Consider the following 18,994-nt stretch of genomic DNA (forward strand, 5'->3'; position numbering starts at 1 on the left):
GCAGAGGGTTCCAGAGTGACAGTCAGAGGTGGCGATGGCTCTGCTTTCCCCCTTCACTGCACTCCGTGTGCGCGGGGATCAGTCACCATGAAGCTGACGGACGGACTCTTCCAAGGCTCTGCACTTCATCTTGTATTTGCGCTTTTATCTTTTTAAAAATTTATTTATTTATCAAAGGGAACTGCCCAAATTTTATAACCTTTAGGGCCCAAAGGCCTTCACCCACCCCAGGCATGTGTATTTGTGTGTGCGCACCTGGGTGCGTTTTGTGTGCATCTCTATGGCTTCCGTTCCCCATCCTCACACTTAGATACATAGGCTCTCCGTGGGAGGTACTACCGTCCTTCACTCATGTTTTTAAATGTCTTTGGATTGTTAAGTACAAAGAAGTTAAGGGTAAGAGGGGGAAAAGCTCAGTTAGACAAATTTCTGGACCGAAGAGAGGAATGGAGGGCCAGTTTTCTTTTCCTCCTTGGGGCTCAAGCTTCAAGTTTCCACCATCAAGTTTTAGGAAAAGGATCTCTTTCTACTGACCACTAGAGGGCATCAGTGTGCAGACGATTGTCGGATTTGGGCAGGGTGCTGAGCTCCAGGGAATAAGAAAGGTGACAGGCTCATTCCTACAGCCACCAAGTCCCTTTTCCTTTTCAAAATACATCTCCCTCCACTTGGGATGTTTCTTCCTTGTTCTGAGTTATTCTAGTATTTCCTTCTCACCCCCTACCCTTTAATAAGGCCACACATGCCCACCCTCCATACTTTTGTTATTAACTATCATCTCTATGAATGGAGTTTAAAGGACCCTTTCGTCTTCAGGAGAATAGACAAGGGAGACACGTGGGCCAGGAAAGAACACTGAACTGTCAGGAGACATGGGCTCTAGCCCGGATCTGGCATTGGCTGTGCAATCTTCAGAAAGTCACTCTGCCTCCTGGAATCTCAGTGTGCCCACCTGTACAATGGGAGGGAGAGTCCTCTCCAGCTCCATGTGCCCATGGGAAAAGGCCCGTCTTTCTCCACTGCCGTTCTGGGTGTTTTGTGTTTGGCTCTGATAGCGCCGACGGATGAACACTTCCTGTGCTGCAACAGCGCCTTCTTGAGAGTGACACTCAAGGCCACCGTGAGCCAGTGAGATGGCCTCTGTTACCTCTCTGACAGCTTCCTCTCTGACAGACACCAGCCACCAGGTATGTGCAACACTGAGCTATTCACTTACTAAATCCCACGGAGTATGCTATTTCCTCTGCCCTAGGGAGAGTTCACTCTAATTCTTCGGACTAAATAACCAAAGTGTCACCTCCACCAGGAGGTCTTCCCTGAGAAACTAGTCCAGGTGCTCTGCCTCTCCTAGGTCCTTTTTCATAACGTGAGCATAACTCTGCTATGCTACCTGCCCTGGCCTATACTTGCTTTCCTGTTAGCCTAGAGCAGTGGTCGGCAAACTCATTAGCCAACAGAGCCAAATATCAACAGTACAACGATTGAAATTTCTTTTGAGAGCCAAATTTTTAAAACTTAAACTATATAGGTAGGTACATTGTTATTAACTTAATTAGGGTACTCCTAAGGCTTAGGAAGAGCCACACTCAAGGGGCCAAAGAGCCGCATGTGGCTCGCGAGCCGCCGTTTGCCGATCACAGGCCTAGAGGGCAAGGATTGTGTTCCTTTCTCCAAACCTATTATCTAGCACAATATATGGAAAAAGGTTTGTTACGTGAATCAAAGTATAAATGAGTTGATGAAATGTAAAAATCTCAAAAGTAAGCTATGAAAAGAAGGTAAATGTGGTTCATAAAGTGTGTGTGTGTGTGTGGGGGGGAGTATAGAGGAGAAAAGCAGAGAAGAAGACAGGAAAATTCTACTCTTTTAAAGCTAAGAATTGGCTGATTAATGTTCAGCCTGTGCAGACTGTTGTAGGCAGTCAGACAGACATGAGCAGAGCAAGGACGATGGGTCAGGTACAGAAGGTCACCAGGGTGGAAAGCCCCAGGTGCCTAGCAACCAGCAATCAATTATAGGGTGGGACCTTGCTCCCAGGGTGAGCTTTCCTCTCCTAGCATATCAATGGCCACAGGGTTTGGACCCCTTGATCTTCCCTCCCTCAGTTGTATTTCAGCTCCAGGCCCAGATAAGCAATAAAACCAGCCATGGCTGATGGCTGACGGATGGCTGACGTCAGGTCAGCTGCACTGGATAATGACCCCCTGCCTTCCCCTCTCCCTCTTTCTCTCCCCTTCCCACAGGCACATTACCATTAGTTTCCTCACTCCCAAGCTCCAAGGGCCCTTTCTTTACCTCTAGAACTTGTCTCCTAAGCCCATTTCTTCCAAGAATGACTTCTTCTACCTCTGTGACTTACCAAATAAATGTTCTCTTACAGTTTGGGTCTTGGCTCTGAATTCTTTCCTAGCCAGAACTCAAGTACCGAGATTGCTGAACCCAGGTTTGGTCAGGCCCCACCAGTCAGACACCTGGTACCAGGTGTACTGCCTACTACACAGACGATTAAGGAAATACAGTTTAAGAAATGCCTTTTGAAAAGAATTTTTGAAAAAACTTAAAGATAAGAATCAGTAAAGCTAAAATGGAATTGGTCTGTCAGAATGGTAAATCCGTTTATCAAGTTAGAAAGCAAACATAAAAAAGGTGAAAAGCATAGAAAAAGACAGCAGAAGAAAGATCAAACACAGGAGTTGTATGCATAGAAACAAGCGGATCAAGATTCTCTATTAAAAGATAGACAGATGGGGTCAGAACTCCAAACCTGAGTACGTACTCTACAATTCACAAACTGAAGTAAATCATCCAAACACTCAGAGAAGAGAGCGCACAAAGACACGGCAGAAATATTAAAAAAAGGAAAATATATGAAAAACGGAGATTACCATATTAATAGAAGACTAGAAGACAAAGTGAGGATTCAAGGTCAAAGACATTAGATAAGACAAAGGATCTTTTGTTTTACTTTATACTTATTTGATTTTTTAATCTAAAAGTTAAATGTGCATAGTCTATATTTTACAAGTTCTTGTGATATAGTGGTTTATAGTAAGAAGTATATATTTGGTGCCAGGCCCCATTTCTGGCAAAGCTCCTGAAACACTTGGAATTTCCAAAGTGATGAGAGCAGCAAAAACATCTTTTGTTATGTTAATGAGTGGCTTTTGAACTGCACCTAAAAATGGGCTAGAGCCAACCCTGTGATTGGAAGGTTGGAACTGTTCAGCTGCATTCCACTGGCCTCTGGGGAGGGGAGAGAGAGGGGACTCCAGGTGGGACCAATGGCCAATGAGCAATGATGCAATCAATCATACCTATCCAATGAAGCCTCCACAAAGCCCCCAAAAGGCGGAGTTTGGAGAGCTGGGTTGGTGAACACCTGGAGGTGCTGGGAGAGGGTTTTGCCCAGAGAGCGTGGAAGCTCTGTGCCCTTTCCCTGTGCATCTGTTCCATCTGCCGATTCCTGAGTTGTGTCCTTTCATAATAAACTGGTGATCTGGTGAGTAAAATGTCTCTCCAAGTTCTGCGAACTGCTGTAGCAAGTTAATCAAACCCAAGGAGCAGATGTGGGAACCTCTGACTTATAACCAGTCAGTTACAGGTACAGGTTGCAGCTGGTGTCTGAAGTGGAATGGGGGGCAGAATCTGATGCTCTCTGAGCAGAGTTGTAGGCCACCTGGCTGGTGCCCAGAATTGTTTGTTGGCTAAGTGGGGGGAACCTCCCCTTGCCACACTGGAATTTAGTGGGCAGAACATCAAAGAATTCTAAAAGTTATAGCAAATATATTAGTTCCTTACCCCTCACTGCCACCCAATATTCTAACAACATTTTTCAGCCCTTATAGCTTTTTCTAATAGGTAGTTCCATGTTAAAAATAATGAACATAAACTGACCTCACTTGCTATTGTCTTCTCATAATCCCAACAAAGGATTTGGGATTTTTTATTATTATTATTTTTTGTCTACTGCTTTCATTCTTTTGATATAGTTATATCTGAATGTGGAGGTATATCCACACCCACTATTGTATTAGTTAGGCATCAGCTGGGCTGCAAATAACAAAAAAAACCCCACCCTGAACAGTGGCTTTCTAGCAGTCAAGAGCTGATGGAGTAGTTTGATAATGTCATTAGGAACCCAGGCTCTTCATTTTGCTGTGTATTTTTTTTTGGGGGGGGGGGAGGGGGGCTTGTGTTTTTTGTCCTCATGGTCACAAGGTAGCTGCTGCATGTCTGACATTGCATCCATTTCCAGGCAGGGAAAAAGGAAGAAGAAACATTTTCCCAGGAGCTCTTAGCTTATGTCTCATTGGGAAGGCACTGTGTCATGTGGCCACCTCTGACTGCAAGGCAGTCTAGCATTGAAAGAATTGTTAGGTGGACATGTCAGTTCCTGGACACAAGTGAGGTCTTGATATAAGGGAAAAAAAGGAGGGTAGAAACAGGCCACACAACCGACACTGTCTGTCATGGGTATTATTATCAATATGTAGTGCTAATTGCTTAATCAGTAAGATATGCCTTTTCTTTCTTGTACTTTTTTTTTCTTCATTTTGCCTGGAGCCAAAGCTTGCCTCATTAGTTTCCACCCACTTTTTTTTTTTTTCTTCTCGAACTTATAGCTAACTTTTCCCACAAATACCAAAAGCTCTTTAAGGTATCTCTCACTATAACTTCCAGGTGCATTAAACCTGTTGTGTCATCTATCACTTCAGCCTTTTTCAGGAGACATCACTACTCGAGCCCTCATCCTTGGGCTCTAGTCTAAACTGCTGGTTCTGGGACTGCCTACCAGCCTGTCAGCATGGGACTTATCTTTGTCACCGTCCTGGGAATTTCTTCCAACCCCTTCCCTACTTTTCTGCATCCTCTTTCTTTTTCTTGAATTCCCACCTAATTTTGTGGGGCACATCCTTCAGATGCTTTCTGGAAGGAAAAGACATGTAGTAGCTATTATTTTTTAGACTTTTGCTTTTCTACTCTATCACTTAATTGAAAATGGTACCAGTCTAGGATTCTAAGTTGGAATGGGTTTCTCTTGGATTGCTGTAAGTCTTTGCCTCACTGCTTTCTAACTGCTGCTTTATGAGGTCCAATACTATTCTAATTACTGGTCCTTTGTGACCTGTTTCCCATCCCAGCTTGGATGTCTTTACATCCTCCCTTTATCCCAGTATTCTGAAATTTCACTGATGTGTGTATCTGATTGTGCATTGTGCTAGGCATCTAGTAAGAAGTAATCTGGAAATTCTTATCTCTCAGTTGTGGGAAGGTTAATTTTATTATTCTTTGGTGATGTCTTCTCCATTTTCTTGATTTTTGTTTCTACAGACTGTAATAAAATTAGAAGTTGAATTCCATCATCTTGTCTAGTTATCATTCCATTCTAATTTCTTAAAGACTTTTCAACTTTGTCTTCCGCACTCTTTATTGAACTTTTTATTATGCTGATCACATTTTTAATTTCCAAAGGCTGTTTCTGGTTCTCTAATTGTCGCCCCCTTCCATAAAAAGCATCTGATACTTGTTTCACAGACACACCTTATTTCATTATCTCTGAGGGTATTAATTATAATTTTTAAAGCCCCTGCATTGTTTTTACTCCTGCTGATTTCCTTTTTATTTGTTTTAATTTCTCTCTTTCATATCAGAAGCTTTCTTCAGAGGTCTGGCGATTCTCAGGTATTCATATTGAAGAATGAAGCGCCAAATAACTAATTGGAAGCTACATTGATGGAAGTGATTGACTTTCTTGTATAGTAAAAAGTAGCCACCTAACTTTTCCTGTAGGAACCCAAATGTCCATATAGGTAGGTCTTTTCTTTGGCTGTATGTATACGGGCTTGGTCTCTCCAGCCTACCTCACAAAACTCTGAGACTGGTATATGTTCTCATCATTCACTATGCAGACTCTTAACTAATCCCCATGTGTTCAGTCTTCCATCCCACCCCAACCCTACTCTACGCTTAATGTGTCTGAGTTTAAAGGCTCTCAGGTTCAATTTTTAATAAGTATTTGCCTCTTGCTTTATATTGGGGGTAATTGCCTGACTATGGAAGGTAGTGGTGGATGGCGGAGGGGGGTGGGGGGGAAGGGGAGGTTGGATCTAATTCCTTTTCCTTCTTCTAAAGACTTTCAGAATCCTCTGGTGGTTAGTCCAATCTCTTCTCTGCTTTCTTTGATATTTGCTTTCTCCAATTCCAAAGGCTTTCCAGGGCTTACCAGGCAATGTGCCAACTTCTCATCAGCTCCCCTCAACTGCCAGTAAAATGGGCCTTCCTCTCATTGCTCAGTCAGTTAGCAGCCGTCTGTTCACGCTCCCTTTCACCTAAGTAATATTGTTTGGGTTGGGGAAGTCTTCTGGTTTCATCAAGGATGCAATTTCAGTTTCTCCCTGTCATTTTGAAATGATCTTGAAAAGAAATGAAACCCAAACCACCTTTTCTCTATAATTTGAAAACTAGAAGCCTCATTTTGTTTTGACAAAAGTTACAATTCACAGTGAACATACAACGGGCACAAACTTTTATCTGGGGAATAATATTGCATCGAAATATATAAAAGCAAAATATTTGATATTCACAGAGAAATTGACAGAATTAGAATGGCGGTGAGGTAGTTATTATACTTCTTTAAATTCGTGACAGATCAATCGGCAAAAATAGGAAGGTTGAAGAGCTGAATAATGTAATTAGTTAGTTTGGTTTAAAACATATGTTTCAAACTGTACTTCACAGAGAATACAGAGAAACAAAATAGAAACATCAGTAATAGATTCATGACCATATGAGAATGTGTTTCATGATGAAGTTGGCATTTCAGATCGGTAAGTAAAGGGTAGATTATTCAACAAATGGTGTTGAGAAAACTAGCAAATGATCTGGAAATAGAGAGAAAGAGACTAATGGTTTCTGTCTTTTAGTTACTGCTGCCAGTTCTTGGCAGAGAGTTTGACTACGGAGACTTTCCCCCAAAGAGTCCTTGTTCCTGGTCTTTTGCACTCAGCCATAGGCTACTTTCTAGGAATTTCAAAGAATAATCAGAATTAAGCCATTTGGCTTCATCTGGTGATTATAGTGGCTGCACTATTTTGAAAGCCAAAAGGTCCTCCTTACGTCAGTCCTCTTAGCTGATGCATTGGGTGGCACTGAGCTGCGTATTGGATTCTTCCATCATGGGGCTGGAGGGGGCTCGCACATGGATTGAGAAGGTTCAGAATCCCACATTACTGAACAAGATAGCTGTCCTTAATCAAACCTTCCTAAAGCCCTCCAATGCCGGCTGAGGACTCCCGGGGGCTCCTCCAGCCATTCTATCGCCTTCTGCACGCTCCCAACTCTTAGAGGCCTTCCAGATATTCTGCTTTCTTTATTATTATCCTCTTCTCCATCCAGGAAGGATGTGGAAAATATTCACCAACTGTTGTGTCATGGTGTCATTGACAGCAACCAATCAGAATGATGTGATATCCATCAGTCACTAGACCAGCTGTGGGCAAACTATGGCCCGTGGGCCGGATCCGGCCCATTTGAAATGAATAAAACTAAAAAAAAAAAAGACCGTACCCTTTTATGTAATGATGTTTACTTTGAATTTATATTAGTTCACACAACCACTCCATCCATGCTTTTGTTCTGGCCCTCCGGTCCAGTTTAAGAACCCATTGTGGCCCTCGAGTCAAAAAGTTTGCCCACCCCTGCACTAGACAGTAGGTGTGTTTAGCCAGTCAAACCTGTGCCTAGCAGGTGAGCATCAGCTCTCCCTCTACTAAAGACAGTTCTCCTACAATTCGTTCAAGAGCCTTTTCCCAAAACTTCATTTTGTGTGAGGTGCTATCCCTCTTAATTTTTACCATTTTTATCTCTTCAAAGGAGTCTATGGTTGTCCTTTCTATCCCTGACATGTTGTCTCTCTGATAATAATTTTCCTGGTTTGGTTAACTATGAAAGTCTCTTGAGCTAGTACATTTCCCAAAGGGGGTATAAATGGGACAGATGCATCCAGTGGCAGACTGGACAGAGGTCGGACTGGGCACACCTCAATGGCTTCCCATTTGGGGAGCATCCACACCTTGTTTCTCACAATGTAGAGCTCCTGGCCTTTCTCTTTCCCAGCTACTCAAAATCCTCTCTCCACTTGGTTGCACTTTGCTCCCTTACTCTAAGAACGTAGCTGGACCTGCAATGTTCTGATGGCTGAAGAGCAAAGAGGGTAGAAGTGAAAGATCTCACAGGAGATTTAGGGCCAAGTCTGGACATGGCCAATGTCCATTCTACCCATAGTTCACTGGCCAGAACTCAATAATATGTCCTCTCACCACTGCTTGGAATGTAATTTTACTTGTCAACAGAAGGAAGAAATGCGTTTAGTGAACATCTCACCAGAGTCTGTCTCACTTCATTACCTCATCCCTGAAGGTGTGTGTTCATTTGGCAACTAATCTGTAATGTTTCTTCTTTCCTTTTTATGTAAATGAGAATTTTCACTGGAGTAGCCGTTTTCCTTTCATGGTAGTTGTCCTTAAACCTGCTATGCACTGGCATTCCATGAGGGGCTTGTTAAAAATGCAGAATCTTGGCACCACCTCCAGGAATTCTGATTAGGTAGGCCCCAGGTAGTCAGGGAATCTGTGGTTTTTTAAAAATATATTTTTATTGATTTCAGAGAAGAAGGGAGAGGGAGAAAGAGATAGAATCATTAATGATGAGAGAGAATCATTGATTGGTTGCCTCCTACATGCTCCCTACTGGGGATTGGGCCCGCAACCCGGCATGTACCCTTGAGTGGAATCGAACCCGGGACCCTTCAGTCCGCAGGCTGATGCTCTATCCACTGAGCCAAACCAGCTAGGGCGGGAATCTGTTTTTGAACAAGCAGCCCAACTGATTCTGACCCAAGGCTCCCTCAACCCATACATTCCTTTAGAAGTGCCAGGTTATTTAAACAAGCCCGATGAAGTTGAGTCCCTCGGGGAGAAATGCATTTAAGGGCAGAAAAAGCAAGCCCAAGGGGCTTTAATTTTCTTGAAGGACTAGAATTTAAAGGGGGGGGGGGACGATCTTCTCTCCATCCTTGAAGGGCATGACATGTAAATGACATATAAGCATGTCTGGATGCCGCCTGACACGAGAAGCGCGTTGGCCTGCCGCTATGATGTTAAACATTTAGTTTTAACTATGTCCTCAACTCTAAGACACACAGTGTTTTTTCTCACATTTCAAGATTTATGATACTGGGTTGTATCTCACAGTCAGTGTCTTAAAGTTATAATTGATAACATTTTTTGTCATAGGTGCATCAAATTGTATCCTAAGACCTTTGATATCTTAGAGTCATGAAATACAGTATTTCACCACAGGTATGCAGATGCTCAATTTTACATTAGTTGTACTTAGTTGCTTTAACCAAGAATTCATACCCCACAAGTGGTGACATAGTCTAATCAGAAAGTCCACCTGCCAGATAGGGGTATTTGTTAGAAGTGCTTCAGTTATTTTTATTTCTGATGAATGTTTTTGGTCAGTATAATTAGCCTGACAAATGCTAGAAATAGGTTTTCGTTTGTGAAATAATGGTTTTCAAGAAATGTGAATTGGCTAAAATATTCTTTTTATAGATTTTGTGTGAATATAAGTTTTTTTGTTTTTATAAAAATTATTCAGCTCTATTGAGACATAATTGACATGTATACATTTCAGTACATAACATAATTTGATAATATATGTACATATTGTAAAATGATTAGTATAATATGCTTAGTTCACATCCATCAGCTCACATAGATACACATTTTTTTCTTGTGATGAGAACCTTTAAGGTTTACTCTCTTAGAAACTTTCAAATATACAGAACAATATTGTTAACTATAGTCACCATGGTGGACATTACATCCCCAGGACTTATTTTTCTTGTAACTGAAAGTTTTTACCTTTTGACTAAGCAAAGATAGTTTAAAAAATTATCCTAACACTGGAGGCCCAGTGGACGAAATTTGTGCACTCGGGATGTCCCTCAACTCGGCCTGTGCCCTCTTGCAGTCCAAGAGCTCTCAGGTAATGTCTTAGGTCCCCTAAGCCATCAGTCGGACGTCCTTAGCACTGCCGCAGAGGTGGGAGAGACTCCCGCCACCACCACTGTGCTCATCAGCCATGAGCCCAGCTTCTCCTCTGGAGAGCCCAGCTATGCTCCCCCTGTAGGAGTGCACTGACCACCAGGGGGCAGCTCCTGCATTGAGCACCTGCCCCCTGGTGGTCAGTGTGCATCATAGCGACCAGTCGTTCCGCCATAAGGCTGAAACCGGCCCTTCGACATCCCCCGAGGGGTCCTGGATTGCAAGAGCATGCAGGCTAGGTCAAGGGACCCCACTAGTACACAATCAGGGTCAGGGAGGGACATGGGAGGTTGGCCAGCCGGAGAGGGACTGCACGAGGGCTCCAGGGCGTGTCCAACCCATCTTGCTCAGTCCTGATCAGCCAGACCCCAGCAGCAAGCTAACCTACCAGTCGGAGCATCTGCCCCCTGGTGGTCAGTACACATAATAGCGAGTGGTTGAGTGGCCTTAGCATATCATTAGCATATTACGTTTTGATTGGTTGAATGGCAAACTGGACAACAGGGCACCGCTTATTAGGCTTTTATTATATAGGATTGAATAAGTATATATAAACATCTAGCAACAATTTTAGTATGTGCCCTTTTAAGGCAAGTGTCTGAAATGATCTGTGAACAGCCATAATTTCAGAGGACTCTGGTTGCCCGATACCAGCTATTACATTAGCTGAATTATGCCTCCGGACTGTGTTGGCCTCAAGTGAGCCTCTCATACAAGGTCGGCAGGGAGTAGGACTTCACAGAGCTTACTGTGTATGTGATATGAACTGCCTTTGTGCTTTTCTGTTAATAAATAGTTTTGTCTAATAAACATATACAATGTGATTTTGGTTGAAGACCTTCTTTCATTATACTCTGGTGGGCAAGACTGTGGAATGTTGGCTGCCTCTCATCTACCTCCAACTACTGAGCCACCAAGAGCTACGTAGGGTAACCCAGTATTTGTGCGTGGCCGCCTTGTTTTAGAGCAGTCCACACATGTGGGAGAGACTTGCCCAGGCAGGTCTTAGTAAATGCATCGAGTTGTACAACCCTTACCTTAATTTCGATGTAGAGCATTTCTGTCACAGGAAAAACTTTCCCCATGTTCGTTTGTAGTCACTCCCCATGCCAACCTCAGCACAGGTAATCATTGATCTTCAGTTTATACAGAGCTGCCTTTTCTGAATATTTCATACAAATGGAATCATAAAATATGTGGGTTTTTGTAAGGCATCTTTCACTTTCAACCGTGTCACAAACAGTAGTTTGTTCCTTTTGATGGTTAAATAGTGTCCCAACGTGTGAAGACATCACATTGACCTTCTCCTTTTACCAGTTGATGGACATTCGGGTTGTTCCCACTGTTTGGCTATAATGAACAATGCTCCTCTGGACCTATTCCTCCAAGCCTTTGTATGGACATAACTCTTTGCTCCCCTTGGGTGGATAGTTAGGAGTGGAATTGATAGATCATTTGTTAAGTTTAAATTTAATTTTTTAAGAAGTTGCCAAACTGTTTTGCCTGTGGTTGGATCATTGCACATTCCCAGCAACAGAGCATTCCTGCTGCAGTTTCTCCACAGCCTCCCCAGCGTTTGCTATGGCCAGTCTTTGGGATTTTAACTATTCTTGAAGCTGTCAGTTATTTTTCATTACCGTTTAATTTGTATTTCCCTAATGACTAAATTGTGTTGAGCATCTCTTCTTGTGTTTATTAACCACTCATAGATCTTCATTGATGAACCATCTATTGAATTTTCTTGACTGTTTTTAATTGTGTTATTTGTCTTATTATTGAATTATGGGAGTTTTTCATATTCTGAATATAAATCCTTTTCCAATTATGCAATTTTCCAATATTTTCTCTAATTGTGTGATTTTTAAAAAAGGTTTTTAAACAGTGTCTTTTCAGAGAAGTTTTAATGTTTGATGAAGTTCAATTTATTAATTTTTATCTTATGAATTATGCTTTTGATGTCATATTTAAAAAATCTTTGCTTAAGCCAAAATTATAAGATTTTCTTCTATGTTTACTTCTAAGGTTTTTATAATTTTAGCTCTTTAATTTAGAACTATAATCTACTATGATTTTTGTTTATTGTGTGAGATGAAGATTTAAGTTTATCTTTTAAAAATATTGATATTTACTTGTTCTAGCACATTTTTGGAAAAAAACAATCCTTTAAAGAAAACATTGTGCTAAAATATACATGTCTGAAAATTTATAATTTTGGCTAAAATTTTTAGTGTAAATTTTTTGGGTGCACTTTTAGTACAGTTCACTTTCTTAGTGTAGTTCAATGCAGTAAATGCATTCACATTGTACAACCATTACCACCATCCATCTCCAGAACTCCAACTAAAACTCTGTACCCATTAACAAAATAATTCCCCATTTCCCCTTTCCTCCAGTCCCTGGTAACCACCATTCTACTTTCTAACTCTATAAATCTGACTATTCTAGGCACTTCATATAAATGAAACTATATAGTATTTTTCCTTCTGTGATTGGCTTATTTAGCTTAGACTAATATCTTCAAGTTTCATCCATATTGTAGCATGTGTTAGACTTTCCTTCTGTTTTACGGCTAAATAATATTTCATTGTATGTATACACTGACTTTGCTTGTCCATTCATCTGTCGACACTTAGATGTCCTCCTCCTTTTGACTGTTGAGAATAATGATGCTATGAGCAAAGGTGTGCAAATATCTGATTTACTGCTTTCAATTCTTTTGAGTATATACTCAGAAGTGGAATTGCTGGATCATATGGTAACTCTATTTCTAATTTTTTAAGGAACCACTATGCTGTTCTCCATAGTGGCTGCACCCTTTCCATTCTCTTTAGGAATGCACAGGTGTTTCAGTTTCTCTACATCCTCGCCAACACCTGTTATTTTCTACTTTTAAAATTAATAGCCACCCTGATGGATGTGATTTTTAAAAGCATTATTTTTGACTCCTTCCTTCTTAAAACATGTGTCCCTTGAGGCTTTCAGAATTCCACTATGTATTTCTTCCTACCATGTCCACCATTCATTCTCAGTCTCTTCTGCTCTATTCTTTTCTTCTTCCCGATAGAACACCTCAGACCTCCTCTATTCTCCATCCGTATACCCTAAATATTTTGAAATTAGAGCCCGTAATTTTAATTATTATATGTAAATTTATATGACTTAGACCCTCCAGCCCAATCTTCCACCCCAAATTCCAGATTTGAATATACAGTTACTTGCCCAATCAACTTTTCTACTTTCATACCTAATAGGCTTCTGAGACTTAAAGTATCCAAAGCATATTCTTAATTTTTATCCCAATTGTGCAGGTCCTATTGTGTCCCTTCTCAATCAATAGCAACATAATATACTCATTTGCTCAGGACACATATCTTGGATTATCATTTACTCATTTCTTTCTCTCGTACCCTCATTCTATTCAACGGAAAATCCTACCAACCTACCCTCAAAGTGCATTCTGAGTCCAACCACTTGTCATACTCTGCACTGCTGACATGAAAGTTCTTGCTAAGTCATTATCTCACACCAACCTCGCTGGTGTATCTGCTACTGTTCTCCTCTCTTCTCTCCACAGTCAGTTCAACACATGAAAGCCAGAGCAATCTTTTAACATCAACCAACTGTGTCCCTCTTTGCCCTCAGTCCTCCTGTGGCTTCTCTGGACCCACAGCACATAGAGTCCTCACCACGGCCCTCAAGGCCACAGGATCTCAGCTCTGGCAACTTCTCAGATCTTGTTTGCAGCCACTCTGTTCACGGAACATGGCCACAGTAGCCTCCTGCCCGTTCCCTGACCGTGTCAGGGCCTTGCTCCCTTTCTTGGCATGCTATTTCCCTAAATATCTGTGTGGCCTCCTCCGTCGCTTCGATCAGGTCTCTGCACAAACTTCATGTCCTCGGGGGCTTTCCAGATGATCCCTATCGAGAGGCACCCAGCTCATCGGACCCTATCAGTTTACTCCCGCTTTACTTTTCAGCCCAACTCTTGTCAGGAACTGATCGAACATTGCATCATTATTTGCCTATTTGTCTTCTCCCAGTCCAGCCCCAGGACAGCACAGACCTCATCTTTTTTGTTACTTCTCTACTCCCCAGCATCTAGAACAGTGCCCTGAAGATTTTACATTATCTTTTTAAAAAGTAATAAGTTTTATGAGGATTTTGAATAATTTGTTCTATGAAACGATAGCCCTCAGTCTACGTTAATAAAAGATGTTGCTCTCTTTGTTTAGTGAAGACCTTTTCCTTTCTGATTCAATAGCCAGCAAATAAAATGCCAGTGGAAACCCAGTGTCCTGACATTCTGACCTTTCTTGTTAATGTCTGTGAATTTCCTTGACCACATACTTTGATCTGGCCTGCCTGCTTGAGGCCATCAACAGGACAGGCCTGGCTTCCAAGCCGCTGCCTTGATCTGTTCCCAGCACAGCATCTGTACCTGGTGCTGGGAGAGGGCGAAGTCCCAGGAGTGCCGCTAAATCGGGAGATGGCTTCATTACTATGCATCCCCAGGGCATCCCTAGCACAACTTACGAGACTCCTTTTAGGATGATTAAAAGAAAGAAAGAAACTGATGAGAAGATCACATACTTCTTTTGTAGCAAACATTACAGGCTGTTTTCTTTCTAAGATGTTTATGAAGGAAGCCCAGTTGAATGAAATGGGTCTCTACCCCCAAATCAGAAATGCAAGAGGCCATATAACTAAAAAAAAAAAAAAAATGTGGGTGGTTCAGCAGAGCTGAAATATAGAGATCAGTGGTGTGGGGTGGTTGGTATTGTGTGTGCATGTGTGTATGCGTGTGTGTGTGTGTGTGTGTGTGTGTGTGTGTGTGTGTGTGTGTGGTGGGTGGAGAGCTGATGGTATAGCATCTACAATAATTTTTAGTAGAACCCTTAAAGAGGTTTTAACTATTTTCGGAAGATCTCTCCAATACAGTATGGAGATGGAGGTAGAGGGGCACATCAGACACATCAAGAGCGATGACAAAGCCCCTGCAGGAGCTCGGGGAGACATAAAGGTGGCAGTGTGGGCAGAGAGATATATTAAAGTGGTGGGAATGACTTTATATCATGGGATTTGAAGGAGCAGAAAGCCATCTCTTAAAGGTTCCATTCTCCCTAGAGTAGCACATTGCTATCCTCTGGAGAGATGAACAGAGATGGAGAATTATAGCCTTTCCCCAGGGGGCTAAGGTTCATTCTCTGAGATAAAATGAGCTTCTCCTCTCCGTGGGCTCTGACAATGTGGGCCCACGGGGGACATGACCAGCATGAAATCGAAAGTCAGTCAAGTTTCACAAACTTGCTCAGAGTGAACCCTGCTCTCATCGCTTTCCTCAACCATGGTGCGGAGGGCAGGGAGCTGGGGTGCTGCATGCCAGGAGAATACTATGACCCAGCCTACAGGACAGCGGACCAACCTAGAAATGACAGGAAGTTAGATGCAGACAGGTCACGTGCGATGCCAGACGCCTGGCTGCAAACTCACGATGCCTCCTGCTCCCCAAGACCCATTCAAGCCCCTTCTCCTGGGTCCAACCAGGAGCCTCGCTTAGACCGCCTTCTGAGCTATGATTTTCTGCCAAGCAATCTTTCCCGACATGTGCCTGTTGGAATAATTTGTCCTAAACCCACACACTTGAGAAGACTAAGGGTTTTTTTTTTTCTTTTTAAAAGCAGAACTTTATACCAGATAGCTGCCCGACGTGAATATTCTCCATCTGCCAACTCCTCCCCCTGAGCCCCCAACAGATTCATCTTTTATGTCTGCTCTGCCCTGTGCCCTGTATCACCGAGGCCCTCTCTCCAGATGGTTTCTGATTGGGCTCCACCAACGGGAAGTGCTGGCAGGAGATTGGAATGTGGAGAAGAGAAGACTCGGGATATAGCTCTTCCTCCTCGTCTGGGCATCGGCACCAGACTAGCTCCATGGGGGCCTCCTCCACTGTCCTGGCCCCTGGGCGGTTCCATCTTTCCTCCCAGGTTGCCTCAGCCCAAGGGGCGGCCTCAGCTTCCTCCTGCTGCTGGCCTCTGGGTAACTCCTCATCCCTTGTTTGCCCCCCGAACCCAGCCTACCCCTCTGTAAGTCATCGCTTCATGTATTTCTCTTCATTTGAACCATCTGCAATGAGTTCCATTTCCGTAGAGACTCTGACATAAGCACAATTCCAGTAAATCATGCTTGTCATCTGCATAGTTCATGAGGCTTCCGTCAAGTTGAACTTCAGCGACATGGAAATTATGGGTTAGCACTCTGACTCGCGTTAGCATCCACTGCTTTCCTAGCTACTCATCTAGAGGGGTTTGTCCTAATCCCCTAGCAATACACACAGGAGCACTTTGCTGTGCCACAGCCTGTTGCACATTTTTCCCTGCTGAAAGGGCTGGCCTTGGGGTAGCTCCATAACTTCCCTGGGAATCTGAGGCAGAGCCCTCAATCCCATCTCCAGTCATATCCCTATATTTCTCCACCACATGTCCAGGAGCTTCGCATGCACAGTGAGGATGTAGTTCTGCTCTGAGCTACGGTGGGGAATTAATTTGAGATGAAGTGGGAGATTGCTCCTTAATCTGAACTATTCAGAATGGCATCTCAAAATGAAGCTCAAATCCTGACTCAGTGCCCCTGTCTGAGCAACCGCGCAAGCCATCTGTTCTACTCCTGCGTTAACAGGATACAGAAGTCAGGCCCTTTCATTTCCACACGAAATCTAATTAGCCCTAACATTTTATGAGTTTTATAGACTTAACTAAAGGCTTGGGGAGTCGCAAGAAGCAGTGACATTCCATCATGCCCACATTCTGCCCCTCATGCACTCTTCTTTCTTCTCCGTAACTCCTCTCACTCCGCACCCCCCACCTTCCCCAGGCTCACAATGTCCCTTCAGAAAGCAGAGTGACTTCCCTCTTGCTTTGAAGCTTTAGCCCTTGTGTTCGACTGGGCTTCCCAGATGCAGACTCTGAGACAGAGCTCATGCAGGTATGTTAGGGAGTGCTCTTAGAAGACATAAAAAAGTGAGAAAATATAAAATAGTATTGGGCAAAAAGAGGAGCAGGTCCTCACTGTGTTTGCAAGTTGGGTCTCAACAGGTCCCTCAGGGGACCATGGAGTTGGGTGCTCCTTACTCCTTGTCCCAAATTGTACAAGGGACCGGGACTTTGCATTCCCTCATCAGCCAGTCATCAGCTGTGGGGTGTCCCCTGGGAGGAGGCAGTGCAATTTTGGGCAAAGCATGTCCCTGCAACCAAAGTCCATTTCATTCTCAATTAGCTTAGCAGATGATACGCCTAGCAGCTTGGGGATGGAAACACTGACTTTGAAGAGAGGTCCTAGGTGAAACGCTGTAATACCTACTGCAGGCTGACAGACATCTTGGCCCCAGGGGCTCAGCAGGCTCAGTGTCTACTCCCAACAAGGATGTTAGCAGCATTTTCCCAGAAAGGAGTAGTATCTCTCTAAGGCAACATTTCTTAGCAGTTGGTAAGAGAATAAAAATTTCTCTTCATTTTTGTAATACGATAATGTCAATAAAAGTATTCATTATCGGAGTGCAAGGGCAGCCACCCCTTAGGCCTTGGCCTCTGGCCATCTTTTACAGAGTGGATATTTAATAGCAAAAGTATGTCTCAAAGGAGCTGGCGGGGAACTGTCCGAGTCTGGGTCACTGAAATGGAGGTGATAGAGCTGGAAGGTTTCGTACTGAATCATCAGATGCGGCTCCCAGGCTTTAAAAGATCAGCAAAGACACTTCACATACTGAGCGTCTGAATCCTCACATCCTTTATCCCCGGTCACATGTCAGAGAAGCTGTAAAGGCTCACCCAGAACACAGATATCCTACCTGCCATACTGTACTCTCTCAGGGGAGGCCAGTAATACCTCAGCTGGCAGCCCACAGGCAAGGGTGATGGAGCCTGGAATAAGAGCAGGAGATACCATTTGCATAGACAGATAATTTGCTTATCTGGTGGGCTCCAGATTAGATCGATAACACCCATATGATTCTCTTTTCTGGGGGTGTCCAGCTCTCTGACTGGGAAACCTTCCCCAAACTACCTTTAAGGGCTTGTTCAAGACTCAATTGGGCAAGAGGTCTTCACTGCTTAGATTCCTTGGCAGTGATATTACCTTTGCCTTGAAGCCCTACATCCCTTCATTAATGCCCCATCACTCTTCTTGACTTAGATGAAGTCTCAGACTTTAATCTTATACCTAGGTCTCTTTACCTACAAATAAATGTAGCTGCTCAACCGCAATATATTTTCTCCTTTCTGGCCATAAGTAGCAATAGTATAAATTATGGATCTGTGATATGATATTGCCTATGAACCTAAAAGATATTTTAGTACCTTAACGATAAGATAATAAATAGCCTTGGCCAGGTGGCTTCATAGGTTGGAGTGTTGTCCCATGCACCAAAAGGTTATGGGTTTGATTCCAGGTCAGGGCACATACCTAGTTTGTGGGTTCAGTCCCAGTTGGGGCATGTACAGGAGGCAACCCATCGATGTTTCTCTTTCACACTGATGTTTGGAAATGGTTATTTATCACTACAGGTGCTTTCTAAGAAGGATAGCTCCTTTTTACTGGCGGTGAAAGGAATGATCACCATCATGGAATTGAGTTTGTTATGCAAGTGTTGAGGTAAAAGCTGGAAGCAAAGCTCAATGTATTTTGAGAGGAGGATGAGTGAAGTTGTTTTTGGCTGAGGGGGTTGGGTATGGAATGCAGGAAGATGAGCATTGTGGGAAGAGAAAGGCAGAAAGGAAGGATAAATACAAAATATGGGTGAGAAAGAATCCTTTAATGTTGGTACTATCTAAGCAAAGCTAAAATATCTAACAGGGATTTAAAAAAACTGTTTATTGTGGGATGAGTGA

This window comes from Myotis nattereri (genome assembly GCF_964212035.1).
Source record: "Myotis nattereri genome assembly, chromosome: 16".
NCBI classification, from domain to species: Eukaryota; Metazoa; Chordata; class Mammalia; order Chiroptera; family Vespertilionidae; genus Myotis; species Myotis nattereri.